The 16,864-nt window shown below is 40.1% G+C and overlaps 1 long non-coding RNA gene and 2 other non-coding genes across 3 annotated transcripts; 2 read left to right on the forward strand and 1 right to left on the reverse strand.

Moving 5' to 3' along the window:
* Nucleotides 1-30: 30 nt before the first annotated feature.
* Nucleotides 31-8,302, forward strand: LOC131423488 (uncharacterized). The gene is made up of 2 exons (XR_009225125.1): nt 31-401; nt 6,695-8,302. It is a non-coding gene; the product is annotated as an uncharacterized LOC131423488 (long non-coding RNA).
* A 237-nt stretch (nt 8,303-8,539) lies between these two features.
* On the forward strand, nt 8,540-8,613 carry Trnav-cac (transfer RNA valine (anticodon CAC)). Its single transcript has one exon. It is a non-coding gene; the product is annotated as a tRNA-Val (tRNA).
* Nucleotides 8,614-16,635: 8,022 nt separating this feature from the next.
* Nucleotides 16,636-16,826, reverse strand: LOC124080432 (U2 spliceosomal RNA). Its single transcript, XR_006847703.1, has one exon. It is a non-coding gene; the product is annotated as a U2 spliceosomal RNA (small nuclear RNA).
* Nucleotides 16,827-16,864: the final 38 nt, after the last annotated feature.

The raw sequence follows: 16,864 nt of genomic DNA on the forward strand, positions 1-16,864 counted from the left end.
GTTGAATACTTCCAAAAGGAGGTGTGCTAAGAGCCAAGTATATGATGCATGGCATTTTTGGTCGAAAGGTGACGCCAGCTAGCCATTGAGATGATATGATTATGTTAAGATTTGCATTCATATGGATATTGGACTCCTGCTGTTCACCTAGGCCGGCTACGGGACTCCTGGAGAGTTCCCATTGGTTGGGGAAGTACAGTAGGAGGGAGTTCCGGGGGAGGAGCTCTCTCTGCGGGTCCGGGAGGAGGCCGCGTGGGTGGAAAAAATCTTCCCGGGCGGTACCGGACATTGGCGGCAGTTTCAAAAAATAAACTTTGTTCCTGCTTGAGTGGCTCGTGATTTTGTGCCCAGCCAGACTGCGGCAACTGGCGGCCTGCACGGGGAACGCCTGAAGCTTGGAGGTGAGTAAAATTGCTCGCCCCTGAGGGAAAGCAACAAAATGGGTGACCATTTCAAAAAACGATGTGTTCTCGTTTTGATTTATCTTGTTTTTGTTTCAAGCTGCCTATCCCTAGAATTTTCTCAGGCAAACTGGGAAAAATGGTTGGCTCAAGGTTTGAAGTTGTTCGGCCCTGAGAAAGAGAAAATTGATACAACTATTCTTTGTTCGGTTTTTGTTTCATTCTGTTTGGGTTTTGTTTTATGCTATCTTATTGGGTTGCGTTACCTTTATAGTAGATTAGAAACTAGTAAAAAACAAACCGAAAGACTGTTAAGTAAACTGTTAGAGGTCCAGACTATGGTAGAAAACATGTTAGGTCAAGCGAAAGAGAAGGTCTCTCAAGCTAGTCAGACAGAGGAAGATTTGAAGAAAGAAAGCTTAGAGGAAAAACAACCATCAGGCGGGGAATTACAACAGGAGGCTGCTACTAACCCCGTTCTATCACCAGAGGGCGTAATTCAACCAACAGCTCCATCTACAGCTGAGCGGCCCTCAACTCCCTTAGTTGATGGACGGAATCCTGAGGCAGGACCCCAAAGATTAGCATGCCCTGTACTTGAGCAGGCAGGAGGGCAACGAATTCACTGTGCTTTAGATTTCAAAACAGTGAAGCAATTAAAGGAGGCTGTAACAACCTATGGGCCGCAAACACCCTTCACTGTGAGCATGGTCGAATCCATTACCAACTTAGACATGACGCCAGCAGATTGGGCTAACATGTGTCGATCTGTGCTAAATGGAGGACAATATTTGTTATGGAAGGTTGCCAATGAGGAATTTTGCATGGAGACAGCTAGGCGAAATGCAGCAGCCAGTTACCCTCAAAGAAATCTAGATATGTTATTAGGAAAAGGACCTTATGAGGGTCAACGGCAACAAATTGAATATGATCCTGGCGTATATGCACAAATTGCTGTAGATGCAATTAAGGCATGGAAAACTTTACAGGGGCATGGAGATTTACAAGGACAATTATCTAAGGTAATACAAGGAGCTAATGAACCTTACGCTGAACTTGTAGATAGGCTTATTCAGACAGCATCTAGAGTATTTGGAGATACAGAACAGGCAATGCCATTTATAAAACAACTGGCTTATGACCAAGCAAATCGTTGCTGCAGAGAGGTCATCAGACCATGGAAACATGAAGATTTAAACACATATATTAAATTATGTAGAGACATTAATGAACAAGGGCAAGTCTTAGCAGCAGTACAACAGGCTTTAGATGCCAGGCCAAAAACATGCTATAATTGTGATCAAACAGGACATTTTAAAAGGAGTTGCCCCATAGGAGGAGGGTTTAACAAGGCTAGGTATCAAAGGAATAGAATACCGGGTATTTGCCCACGATGCCGTAGAGGGAAACATTGGGCTAATGAATGCCGTTCTCAAACCACCATAGAGGGTATTCCGTTATCAAAAAACAGACAAGGACCAAGTGTTTACCCACGATATCGTGGAGAAAGACATCAGGCTCCATTGCCAAAAAACGGACTGGAGGGCCCAATGCTCTGGGGCCCAAAACCACAAATATACGGGGCAGTGGAGGAACCCAGCAACACCATAAAGGTAGTGCCCAGGATGCATTATCCATTAAATCCCTCATCAGACAAACTAGAGGGAGCGCAGGGTTTGACATCTGCGCCTCTGCCAGAGCAGTACTAACTCCAGAGATGGGAGTTCAAATCATTCCCACAGGAGTAAAAGGACCTCTTCCCCAAGGAACAGTAGGCTTATTATTGGGACGCAGTTCTTCAACACTAAAAGGACTTATGATAAGTCCTGGGGTAATTGATCCCGATTATGAAGGTGAAATAAAAATTATAGCTAGTTCTCCAAGAGGTATATCAGTAATTTCACCAGGAGATAGAATAGCACAGTTATTAATAATACCCAGCCTACATGATAAATTTTCCAGTCGTACTGTAGAAAGAGGTTCCAGGGGATTAGGCTCCACAGGTGTAGATTGGGCTATGCTGTCTTTAAATCTAGATTCTCGCCCAATGCTAAAACTAAATATTCAAGGACATGACTTTAATGGGCTACTTGATACAGGTGCAGACCTTAGCATCATATCTCATCAAGAATGGCCGAAACATTGGCCATTACAACAAGCCACTCAAATGCTTCGCGGCCTAGGAGTGGCAACTAATCCCCATAGAAGTGCAATGGTATTAGATTGGAAGGATCCTGAAGGATGTGAAGGAACTATACAGCCCTATGTATTGGATCATCTTCCTATAAATTTATGGGGACGAGATGTCCTAGATCAATTAGGTTTGACATTAACAAATAACGTCAATCCTAATGCACTCACTACTAGGGCTAGACAAGGCTTTAGGAAAGAAGAAAGATTAAGAGAACAAGAACAAGGTATGACAGCACCAATTCAAATAGATCAAGAAACAAATAGACATGGATTGGGTTTTCAGAAAGGGCCACTGAGACAATCAAAATTACTTGGAAATCAGAAAGACCAGTGTGGGTTCCTCAGTGGCCCCTGGCTAAAGAAAAGATACAAATAGCCCATGACCTGGTCAAACAACAATTAGCGGAGGGACATATACAACCTTCCGTATCTCCCCATAATACTCCCATTTTTGTCATTAAAAAGAAATCTGGTAAATGGAGATTATTGCAAGATTTAAGAGCCATTAATAATGAGATGGTTATTATGGGACCTGCTCAATCAGGGATTCCCCAATTGTCTGCTTTACCAAAAACCTGGTATGTTTTAGCTATAGATATTAAAGATTGTTTTTTTTCAATTCCAATTCATCCCGAGGATAGTCCACATTTTGCATTTACTATCCCTGCACTAAATCATGAAGGTCCTCATCAGAGATATGAATGGAAAGTACTCCCTCAAGGGATGGCTAATAGTCCAACTATGTGTCAAATTTATGTTAACAAAGCAATCCAGCCACTTAGAAATCAAAATCCTGAACTACAAATATTTCACTATATGGATGATGTGTTATTGGCACATAAAGATAAAAACACATTGCTAGAATGTTATGCCACACTTACAAATTTATTAAAAAATTATAATCTAGAGATAGCAATAGATAAAGTACAATTAAATCTTCCAATTAATTATTTAGGGGTTTTATTATCCTCAACCATGGTCCGTCCACCCAAAATTCAAATACGAGTAGGTCAACTCAAATCACTTAACGACTTTCAAAAGTTATTAGGAGACATAAATTGGATAAGGCCTTATCTAGGCATACCAACAGGAGAGTTGGGACCTTTATTTGATATCCTAAAAGGTCCATCAGATCCAAATTCACCCTGAATGTTAACGCCTCAAGCAAGAAAGGCATTAAAAATCATTGAAACATATATGGAAAATATGCATTTGGATAGAATTGATACAAGTTTGCCTTTATTATTTATTGTACTACCAACAAAAAATATTCCTACAGGAGTATTTTGGCAAGAAGGTCCATTATTATGGATACATTTATCTTATTCTCCTAACACTATTCTTACTAGGTATCCTGAGGCTGTAGGACAATTAATACTCAAAGGAATAAAAGCAGCAAAGGAGTGTTTGGAATTTCTCCCAATAAAATTATTACTCCATATACTATGAATCAAATTGATGAGTTAGCTAATGAGTTAAATTCTTGGGCAATAATCATGTGCAAATCTAATGTTTCATTTGATAACCACTTACCATCTAATCCTTTATTGTCTTTTTGGTCATTGCATCCTGTAATTTTTCCAAAAATGACAAGAAAAACACCTATCATGAATGCTCCAAATATATTCACTGATGGGTCAAATAATGGTACAGCAGCAATAGTTACACCTGATCAAACTTTTACATTTTTAGTACCCAAACAATCAGCTCAAAAGGTAGAGCTTAATGCAGTTTTACAAGCTTTTGTGATGTTTAAAGATTCTGTATTTAATTTATTTTCCGATAGTCAGTATATAGTTAATGCTATAGTATCCCTTGAAGATGCTGGTAGGATTTCCCCTTCCTCTACTGTTTTCTCTTTGCTTTCCACTATACAAAGTCTAATCTGGGACAGAAAAGATCCATTCTTTACAGGACATATCAGGGCACATACAGGATTGCCTGGAGCCCTTAGTTTGGGCAATGATTTAGCAGATAAAACTACACATGACATACATATTTTCTCTACACTAGAAGAAGCTATAAATTTTCATAAAAAGTTCCATGTCAATGCTAATACTTTACAAAAGCAATTTAAAATAACTAAGGAACAAGCTACACAAATAATAAAACAATGTCAAAATTGTGTGACCTTTTTATCACAAGTTAATCTTGGAGTCAGTCCTAGAGGATTGATTGATACCTAACCATATTTGGCAGATGGACATCACACACTTGCCAGAATTTGGAAAATTAAAATATTTGCATGTTACAGTTGATGATACTTCTGGATTTTTGATGGGCTCCCTTCATGCCGGAGAAAAAACTAAAGATGTTATAGCTCATTGCTTACAAAATTTTGCCACTGTGGGTGTTCCAAAACAGTTAAAAACAGATAATGCCCCTGGTTATACTTCTACCTCTTTTAAACAATTTTGCTCAACATTTGCATTACTCATATAACAGGAATCCCATACAATCCACAGGGACAAGGCATAGTTGAAAGAGCTCATCAAACTATTAAAATGTACTTATTAAAGCAAAAAGAAGGAATTGGGAAGGGGTATATATTCCCCAAAGATAAACTTAAAATAACCCTTTTTACTCTAAACTTTTTAAATTTGGATTCATCAGGACTTAGTGCTGCGGAAAGGCATATGTGTCCAAAAAATGTGCATAAGCCCAAGGTACTTTGGAAGGATATTCTAACAGGACAATGGAAAGGTCCTGACCCAGTAATTGTCTGGAGTCGGGGGTCTGTTTGTGTGTTTCCACATGGAGAACAGCAGCCGATTTGGATTCCAGAGAGATTAACCAAGGTCCTGACCCAGTGATTGTCAGGAGTCGGGGGTCTGTTTATGTGTTTCCACAGGGAGAACAGCAGCCGATTTGGATTCCAGAAAGATTAACTAAAGCGATTTCTACAGACCAAAAAGAAGATGATTTGGCTCAAATCCATAACAACTGATATCCAAAACTCCAGTTTGGCTATTCTTACATCTGCAACAGAACCAGGATGCTTTTTTCAATATCTATTTTATTATTGCCCTTTGCCATATCATGAAGTTCTATTTTGTTTTTTGAGCTCATACAGACCTACGTTAATGTTTTGCTGATCAGTTCTATTTTTTTGACTATAGAGTTTTAAAATATTGTAATGGAGATTTCACCTGTAAAAAGTTATAAGGCCTTTACTATTATGTTATGTGTTGTATGTATTATATTATGTGTGCACACTTGTGTTTTGTGTTATATGTTTGAATGTACGTATGTCCATATATCATATATGATGAGCCCTCATGAAAAAATGGATCCAAATTTTTTTTTCACGTGATTTAAATAGTTTAATTTAAATTGGGTAAACAGCTGTTGAGGATTGTTTTAATATATGAACAAAAAAGGAGGTTAACAGATCTGTTTGTTTACTTTCACCTTTCTTTTTCATTATATTTAATAATTCTGTTGAAGATAAGGTACATTGTTAAGAAAATTGTTTTCTAAAAAAAAAAGAGAGAAGAAAATTGTTTTCTTGCATTGTGAACTCACTTGTATGCATTGTGAACTATCTGTTGGTGCAGCGACTTGTGGTAGTGTTGGGGTATTTATGCTGATGGTGTCATCGGTGGTACAATTTTTCCAAAAGGAGCCATCACTGAACTGCTTGCAGAACTTGCCTGGACTATGTATCACTTGTATGCATTGTGAACTCACCTGTATGCATTGTGAACTATCTGTTGGTGCAGCGACTTGTGGTAGTGTTGGGGTATTTTTACTGATGATGTCATCGGTGGTACAATTTTTCCAAAAGGAGCCCTCAATTGGCTTGGTGTATCTTCCTCCCTTCTGCTTGTCATGGTCGTTCAGCTAAAATTTGGGGGCGAACAGAGGTGAGTCAAAGAACCTCACCCCCCCCACACTGATGCAAAGACCTATCCACAGGTGTGGCTGTATACTGGACTGGTAGTCAGTGACGGGTAAGATCCAATTGCAATGGTACCAACCTAAGACAGGAGGCTGACGCCTTGAGGTCAGCTCATCCGATAACGGGTAAGGACCATATGTACTATTGGACAACCTAAGGCAGGCACGGTCCCTAAGCCACATGCTTGTTGTTTAAACAGAGAGGGGGAGATGTTGAGAGCCACAGCCAAAGGGGCCCCAGCAAACTTCCAGCTGCCAGCTGATGATTGGCTCACAGCGGCCCCAGCAACTTCTAGCTGCCAACTGATTGGCTCCTCTGCGGTGATGCTCATTGGGCTGTTTCCCTGCCCTTTCAGACCACGGAGCTGCTCATTGGGGAACTTTTTGGCTCCGCCCACACGACCCAGCCAATCAGCCTCAAGAGCAGGAGGAGGGGGGAGGGGGAGAGGCTTGTGGGAAGCCGGTGGTGGCAGTTGGGCTCTGAAGGTTTTCCTGAGGAGCTTTTTTGTTTGGTGTGTGGTTCTAAAAATAAAGTTTGTTTCTTTTGACAAGTGGCTCCTGAACCGTGCCCAGCCAGACTGCGGCATTACTTAAACAGAGAGGGGGAGGGATGTGGCTCAGAGGTTCAGTCCCCCTGACTTCAATTCCCGGTCCAAAAAAAAGCATAATTGCAACCATCTTCCTTTTCTCCACCCCCACTTTATGAATACTGTTCTTATTCCCAAGAAATAGAAAGTAATACCAAATAAAGCCTAGTGTCCTGGAGATGCCGGTTCTTTCATTGAGGGATAGGAGACAATTTACCAGACCCTGAGATGAGGATGTACTGGTTTTCCTGTTCTCTCCTAGATAAAGGACATGCTGGTTTCCCTATTCCCCCTTTGAGAGATAAGAAAAGTATCTCTTTGTTCCCAAGAAACAAACTTGCCTCCCACAAGATTAGGGGTTGCTTACTATGTCAGTCAAGATTAAACCCGCCGTAGCACCCAGCCATGATTCCAGCATATAAGAGGTAACATTCAAGGGGGCTTTGCTCTCCTTTTTTTTTTTTTTTTTTTTTTAATTGCAGAATAGCCTGTCAGGCTCCTGATAATAAACCCGATTTTTATCCCGGATGTGTGAGCGATTAATCCTATGACACTTTTCTTTGAAGTTCAAAGCCATCCTTTAATAATTTTCCTTGATTTTAACCTGTTCCAGTCTGGGCTTGGATGTGGTGACCGTTAATCCAACTTGTAGATTCTTGAGACTTTCCTGGTGAGAGTAATGTGTATGATAAAGTAGGGTTGTGACATTACCTTGGGCCTGATCAAATCGTGATACATGGGTCACAAGGTGAGGGGCTCAACCAATAGCAACAAAGAAATCTTTCACATGAGTTTTAGACTGTTAATAGGAGCTTTTTAATTCAATACTAACTGGCTAGAGCAGTTTCTGTTAATCCTTCAGTGACAACTAAGGCTAAAACTGTGGCAACTGAGAGGTTAAATTTGGCAGTGCCAAAGCATTACAATAAATAGTCCAATATAGCACTCCATGGATCCGAAGCAGTGGGTGATTCCTCAAGATTTTGTTGTGTATAGATTAGTCACCTGAAATTCTTCAGGGGGTCACTTTTGGAGACTAGTAAGAAGCTTCCTGTTTTAGTTTCCTTTACCAGTTGATCACATATGGCTTCCCTTGGAAGCATTAGGGACATTTTCCTTTTTCATTTACCAATTTATAAAACTACACATGATACTAAAATATATCACGTGATACTTAAATATATATTATTTTATGGAATTAAAAAGTCAGAAGTACTTGAATTTCTACTTAGCAATTGATATAGTTTGTAAATTAACTGAATGTCTCCTCTAACAAACACATTTATGAAAACTAATCCCATTATGTTTAATCTCAATTACTCAATTTTAATTGTTAAGTTACCCATAAAAATCAAGATATCAGACAAGTGTAGTTAACAGTAAAAGCCATCTGTCCCTGCTAAAGAAAAAATCTATAGAAGCAATGGATATTACACTTTAAACATTTTATAGAGAGCTGGGGATGTAGCTCAGTTGGTAGAGTGTTTGCCTCACATGCACAAGGCCCTGGGTTAAATCCCCAGCACCACACACAGACACAAAAACAAACAAACAAACAAAAAAACACGTTTTATAGAAACCAAGACTCTATTGTTTGATCACCTAGAGAAAAGTGTGGGTTAATAATTGTAAATACATTTTTATTTTGATATGCTTAAACCAATTTAAATTGAATTTTTAAAGAATGTTATGTGGACTAAAAAGTATTTGGGTCCATGTATTAAATTTAAAAGTACATTTATTTATAATCCAATATTGATACCACATGCATGACACACACAACATAATGCACAGATGTATAAAAGTACATATAAAACAAACATGAAACAAATATTTTATAGCTTTTTCTTGAGGACTAAAAACTCCAGTTGGACAAAAAAGACTAATTGGAACAAAAGGTATTAATTTAGGCATGCAGGACCAAATGTGAATTGATCATAGAAACTATGAGCTTACACAAGACAGAGGTTTTGAATAAAAATGACATGGCCATAATTATTCCCAAGCTGTTATTATTGTCCTTCAAATTATTCCTCGTCCTTCTGACCATAACAAAATGTGAATATTGTTTTGGTAGTGCTCTAGTTATTTCCTTAGCTTGGATAATGAAGGATACAGGGCAGGTGGAGGAGTAGGAGCCACTGTAGCTGGCTTAGAGTTCCTTCTCCCCTCATTGTTGGCATCATTCCCAGAAGCAGAAGTCAGGGAATTTTGACCATGAGGAGGCTTAAAGTTTGAGTTGGAACACTGAAGGCATTTGGAACGCTTCTTTTTTTTTTTTCTCCATCTCCCTCTACCTCCAAGGCCTCCAATTGTAAGATCTGTGGGATCTAGAGGGCTATTTAAAACTCAGTTGCCTCTTCACTTCAACACACACTTTTTTTTTTTAAGAGAGAGAGAGAGAATTATTTTTAATATTTATTTTTTAGTTTTCGGCGGACACACAACATCTTTGTTTGTACGTGGTGCTGAGGATCGAACCTGGGCCACACGCGTGCCAGGCGAGCGCGCTACCGCTTGAGCCACATCCCCAGCCCTGGAACGCTTCTTGAGTCTAAATAAAACAACAGTATTTCATCCTCTCTTGGGTTCTTTTTCCCTTTTAACCTGTGGGAGGCCAACCTTAAGGGTGACTGAGTTACACTCCCCAGCTGGGTGCTGAAGCGCTCAGTCACAGAAATGTGTGTGTCTTGCTGCAAGCCCCATGGGTGAAGCTATGCTCACCTGTTCCTTTGTAATAGAACTCCTTGCCCTGTTTAGGATAGAATCTCCATGGAAGTGCCTTGTGTGTGTCCCCTTCTCTTACTGTGCCCTTGGGTGTGGCCTACCCAGGTGTCAGTCAACCTGCTGACAGTGGACATCATGAAGATAGACTCAGCCCCCTGAAACCTGACCCCTTGCCTCATTTGAATAGCTTCTCCTCAATAAAAGGGGTCAGCGAGTGCTCTCGCTCTCTCTCTCTCTCTCTCTCTCTCTCTCTTTCTGCGGACCCTGAAGGTCAGAGGAGCCGTCACAGCAACCCCAAAGAAAAAGGTATTTGTGTCTCTTGTGTGGTTATTTCGTGCAGCCCAGTTAGCCCAGTTTAACTAGAGTGACCCCTGAGCCTTTTAGTCGCGAGAACAGAAACCAGGCATTAACCTAGATTTTTTTTTTTTTTTTTTTTTTTTTTGGTACCAAGGATTGATCTCAGGGGCACTTGACCACTGAGCCACATCCCCAGCCCCTCTTTGTATTTTATTAGAGACAATGTCTCGATGAATTGCTTAGGGCCTGCTAAGTTGCTGCAGCTGGCTTTGAACTCATGCTCCTCCTGCCTCAGCCTCCTGAGCTTCTGGGATTATAGGCAAGCACTGCTGCACCTGATTTATCCTAGGACTTTCAAAAAATGTTTTAACAAAGGGCTATCTGGGGAAGTTTTGGGTCTTCCCCTGCCAGCATCCTCTGTCTCTAGACCAGATATAAGTTTTCAAGCTGAGCTGCCCGTTATATTCTCACTCTGATGAAGACATGAATTAGTGTGAATATACTTTGTATACAACCAGAGATATGAAAAATTGTGCTTCTATATGTGGAATAAGAATTGTAATGTATTCTGCTGTCATATATAAATTTTAAAAAATAGGGCTGGGGATGTGGCTCAAGCAGTAGCATGCTCACCTGGCATGCGTGCCGCCCGGGTTCGATCCTCAGCACCACATACAAACGAAGATGTTGTGTTCGCCGAAAACTAAAAAATAAATATTAAAAAAAAATTTTTTTAAAAATAGTAAAAAAAAAAAAAAAAGTTCCCACTCTGAAATGGTGTCACACTATGAGGATCACACACCTTTGTCCGCCTGACCACTCTCTTTCCAGACATGTAGGTGCCTCTCAGCATCAATGGCAAGTCCGTATAAGCCCCTGACAGACCAACCCTGCAGAGAGGGACTTTTGATCCTCTAGGGGTTAGCACTGCCTTAAGCCTTATGAGGTCACCAAGGAACTGCAGGTTAAGACTCACTCAGGCTCTGTAGCCTGAGGAAGGTAGAGCATGAATACACACACACACACAGACACACACCCCAGAACTAACAAACAGACCTCCTGCATAAGCAAACCCTGTTCTGAGGGATACTCCTGATGCTGGGGAGCAATCAGTTTCCCCTTCTGCCATAGGGTGGGACCTGACTTGGGCAGATGCCCCCAGAGGACTTATGGGTTTACAATATCCGATCATGAAACTTGCTTTCGTTCTCTTTGAGTTTGTTCAGGAAATAGTGAGGCCAGCCTCACTCACGTGAGAGTTGGGATTCTGCAGGTGGCCAGGTGGTGACTATCTGTCACCAGGCTGGTGGCTGTGGCTTTCTCTAGTTTCCCAATATCAGTGGCAAAAAGGGCCAGCTCAATTGCCATTTTCCTAGCCAACTCACCAACATATGTTACATAAAATTGTGGCACTGGAAAGACAAGCAGCATTTGGGAACACAGAAGAGCAAGATTTATTCAGCACTGCTGAGGGCTCAGTGGAATCTTTTCCAAAGGCTGAGCACAGACCCAGTATCTTTAACATAGTACAGACAGACTTTGGGTTTTAAGACTCTCCTGCAGTAACCTTGATGTCTACCCATTTCTCCAGGCAGATCTGGATCCTGCCATAGCTGCTGAACAAGCATGATTATAGAATCAGAAAGTAGCAGGTTGCTTCACCAGCAACTCAGAGGCTGAGGCAGAAGTTTCCCAAGTTTGAGGCCAGCCTCAGCAATTTAGTAAGACCCGGTCTCAAAACTTAAAGGAGTGGGGGATTGTGGCTCAGCAGTAGAGCACTTGCCTAGCATGCACAGGGCCCTGGGTTCCATCCTCAGCACTACATAAAAGTAAATGAATGGAATAAAGGTATTGTGTCCAACTAAATAAAATAAATATTTTTTAAGAAATTAAAAAAAAACTTAAGAGACTGGGCTGGGGTTGTGGCTCAGTGATAAAGTGATTGCCTATAATGTATAAAGCACCGGGTTCAATTCTCAGCACCACATAAAAATGAATAAAGGTCCAACAACAACTAATAATATAATAATAAAAAAAAACTTAAAGGACTGGGGGATGTAGCTCTCTTGAACACATCTCGTGTGTGAGAGGAAAGAGTTCCCCTCTGGAGGGATGGGCTGGCTGAGAAATAAAAGCTAAGAAAATAGTAATACAAAATAACCACAGGACACCAGAAATATATTTTCAGAGTGGAGGAAGCGACCAGTGGAGTGGACCATAGGGGTGCAGCTTCTAACAAAGAAGCCCACTCTTGCTTTATATCAGAACAGAGTAAAAGGATTTGATACAAACTTATTTGCAAAAACAGGATGGGTGAAGGGCAGGTAGAGTGCTCAGTTCTTAATGGGTCACTCCCTGCACAGGAAATTTGCCAAAGCTGGGAAGAAATTCACATGCACTAGGCCATCTAAAAACCAGCAGGGGTGCCACTGGAAGTTCCCAGATACCAGATTTTTCTACTCAGTGGTTTTCATGCCAGTCTTGTCCATGCACATTTCACAGGTGTCTTCCCAAATATCTCCCCACCCTGCCCTTTTTTTTTTTTTTAACTTTTTAAATTCAAATGATGGGCTCTTATTTGAGTTTCTGGATTCTTATTCTGATACAAAGAAGAATTAGTTGCAAACATATCATTCCAATAATATACCATGCAGAATATTTCAGCATATTTCCAGGATTAAAGCCATTCAATTCATGAAGTATTTGATCAGTTAGAGATGTAGAGTCCCTAATATCCATTTTTCCTTTTTGAATATCCTGGATGTGATGATGTAATTCCATAAAACCCAGGCTATTATTATTGCTCTGCCAAAAACCCATTAGATGATTTTTAACCTTTTCCCCAGTCTCACTGGGAAGCTTGTGTGGGCCATCATCCTTGAGCTGCATGTGGACCACCATGCATTGAGCCTAGTGGATAGGAATGTCTGGTGTCTGTGAATGACCAGTGCATATTTCCTTTGGTTTAACTGCCCTGACACACTGTGAATTTTCTTTTTTTTTTTTTTAACATTTTTTAGTTGTTGATGGACCTTTGTTTTATTTACTGGTATGTGTTGCTGAGAATCAAATCCAGTGCATCACACATGCCAGGCAAACGCTCTGCCACTGAGCTACAATCCCAACCCCACATTGTGAATTTTCTCTCCCTCTCTGCCATGTCCCACACAGCACCCAAGAAGGGTCTGACCTGCGAAGATGCCAATCAACCTGCTGACTGCAAGACATCACAAAGCAAGACTCCACCTTTGAAACTTTATCCATGCCTTTGATGTACCCCCTGAAATCATTGGGGCCATCTTTCCTTTGTCTAGTTGCAACTCTTTTTTTTTAAGAGAGAATTTTTTTAATATTTATTTTTTAGTTATTGGTGGACACAACATCTTTGTATGTGGTGCTGAGGATGGAACCCGGGCTGCATGCATGTCAGGCGAGCGCACTACCTACCGCTTGAGCCACATCCCCAGCCCCATAGTTCCAACTCTTATGTGGACTGGATCTATCAGGGGCTTCATTTTTTTAAAAAAGTTTTTTTTTGGGGGCTGGGGATTTGGCTCAAGCGGTAGGGCACTCGCCTGGCATGCGTGTGGCCCGGGTTCGATCCTCAGCACCACATACAAAGATGTTGTGTCCGCCGAAAACTAAAAAATAAATATTAAAAAAAAAAAAAATTTTAAAAAAAAAAAAAATAAAAAAAAATAAAAAAGTTTTTTTTTTCTAATTTGTTATATATGACAGAAAAATGTATTTCAATTCATATTCCACATATAGAGCACAATTTTTCATATCTCTGCTTGTATACAAAGTATATTCACACCATTCATATCTTCATACATGTCTTAGGGTAATGATTTCCATCTCATTCCACCATATTTCCTATCCCCAGGCCCCCTCCCTTTCCTTTGCCCTATCTAGAGTTCATCTAATCCTCCCTTGCTCCCCCTCCCAACTCCACTATGAATCAGTCTCCTTATATCAGAGAAAATATTTGACATTTGTTTTCTTGGGGGATTGGCTAACTTCATTTAGCATTCTATTCTCTAACTCCATCCATTTACCTGCAAGTGCCATTATTTTATTCTCTTATTGCTGAGTAATATTCCATTGTGTATATATGCCACATTTTCTTTATTCTTTCATGTACTGAAGGGCATCTAGGTTGGTTCCACAGTTTAGCTCTTGTGAATTGTGCAGCAATAAACATTGATATCAGGGGCTCCACTTTTGTAAATACATTTCTGACTCTGTCTTTTGTTCTTCACTAATTATTTTAGACTTTTAAGTTCTCAGGTGGCTTACACCCTTCTGAACAAGAAGAACTCCCTAATGAGATGCTGGCTATTGTTCCCTATAGGAACATTATATTTGGCTGCAGTAACACAGACATATTTCTAGTCAGCATGGCATTTAAGCCTTTATTTAAACTTGAGCGCGCATAGCTCATTACTGATATTTATGACAGTAGCTTCCAAGGCATTCAATTTAGTTTCACTCTTTCTATCAGTATTTATCTGATAATGGAGGGCTTTGGAAGTATTTTGAGCCAAATTATTGAGAAAATTTGCATATTGAATGTTCTGAGATAGAGCCACTGACCTTGTTACAGTAAAAGCTGTAAATGAGATTAAAGCAGCCACTCCAAGAATTAGGAGACCAAGAGCTCCTTTAGGTCTGGTTAACTGAACATGGATCTGTTGTAGAACTTGAACACCAGCATCAGCATACCATGGTTCTGAAATGTTGACTGGTAGTAAGACAAAGGAGGGTTGGTGAAGGATTAACATCTCTATTAAATCTATTGATGTAATTAGTTAGATTGCATCTTTTACAGGCTATAAGTATATCTATATTATTCTTAAGTCTTACATTTCCAGTAATTAAAGCATAAGGAAATTCAACACAGGTTCAAAAGCCATAGCAGGGACCCTCTTTGCAATTCCTGCCAACAAAGTCAGGAAGAGGGCCATCTGTATAGTGTAGACACTGCAATTAAACACCAGAGATCTTTTTGAATAATGCCTTTGCTGAAGGTTAGAATATTATCAACAAAACATCCAGGGGTCATGGCATCCTTACATAGTTATCTTTTATCAATTATTGAAGACCAGTCCAAAATATATCCACTATTTTTAGAAACTATCTGTACTGACTGGCAAGACATTTACACATTCCATCCATTAAGGAAATGTGCCAAATTTTTACATAAATATAATTATATAGATATATATATATATATATATATATATATATATATATATATATATATATATATATATTAGTTGTAGATGGACACAATATCTTTAGTTTATATATATATGTGGTGCTGAGTTTTAAATCCAGTGCCTCATGCATGCAAGGCAAGTGATCTACCACTGAGCTACAACCCCAGTCCCAAAATGTGCCAAATTCTATTGCAGAATGATTAGAGCAATAAGGTAGTGGTAGTTTTGTTCTGTTGAAATGACTGGCTTTTTATGAGAAAGTCCATATAGTCCACATATATATGGACTATATGGACTGTCTCATAAAAATCTGGGAAATAGGTCCAATAAATTTCTCCATAGACCCCACTTACCTGACAACTCAATAGATCTATCATGGTCATAAACATTGTGGTTGGAAACTTAATTTCTCCTTGTTGTTGAATCATCTGCTCAGCTTTTGCATCAGATTCTTCAGTTATTTCCATGATGGTAGTTTGAGAGTTTGGTCCCTCAGGGTCTTTTTCATTATTTTCCTCCTTACTAGCTTCCTGTTCCTGCTGGGAGTCAGGGTTGACATCTCTGGATCTATCTTTAGTGATTTGAACCTTGGCTCCATGTCCTCCATATATGATGGTACCCAAATAACACCTTATGGTAACTTCTGGGAAAAACCAATCATGACCTATACCCCACATTATCACTGGATCTGATCCTTTCCACTGTCCTGTTGTAAATCTTTTCATCAAACTAGGCCCAAAAAACCTACGGCAGTAATGCAACCTTCAGTGAATGAACAATGATTAAGGTTATTTTGTGGAGTCTTATTTCCCCACCTTTTGCTTTTGTAATTGTGGTTTAATAGATAAATTCAATAGGTTTAGCACCTCCAACCTTCTATGCATTATCACTATTAAATAAAACTTATAAATCAATATAACATGCCGTCCTCAGTTATCAATGATGAGGACTGGGTCATAACATTGCCCTCTATACAAAAACAAAACCTCCCCGCAGGAACCAAGAAACGCTCACGTAGAGAAAACTCCCATTACACTCTTCAGTGGAGCCTTAGCCCCTGCTTTGGCCGTGCTTTTTAGAAGGACGGGAACCCAATGGTGCCCCTGCGAGAATACATTAAGACTTTTGCCGCAGGCCAGCTGAAAACAGGAACGAAAAAGAAACAAATGCTGCGTCCCTCCTAAATGTAGCAAACTGAAAACATAAAAAAAGAAACACACTATGGCAGTTTCCAACCCAGCCGCCGAGAACACCACAACCATACAAGTAAAGACAATCTTATTTTAGACTCACGAATTTATCCCCCGAGGGGGGTGCACCGTTCCTGGAAGTACTGCAATACCAGGTCGATGCGTGGAGTGGACGGAGCAAGCTCCTATTCCATCTCCCTGCTCCAAAAATCCATTTAATATATTGTCCTCGGATAGAGGACGTATCAGATATTAAACTGATAAGAACAGATACTACACTTGATCTTAGCCAAAAGGCCGAGAAGCGATAACGGGTTGATGACCGGCACCCGTTCCACTCGTCGCGC

The sequence above is a fragment of the Marmota monax genome, unplaced genomic scaffold (genome assembly GCF_021218885.2).
Source record: "Marmota monax isolate L192 unplaced genomic scaffold, Marmota_monax_Labrador192_F-V1.1 WCK01_AAM20220418_F8-fsc01786, whole genome shotgun sequence".
Taxonomy (NCBI): domain Eukaryota; kingdom Metazoa; phylum Chordata; class Mammalia; order Rodentia; family Sciuridae; genus Marmota; species Marmota monax.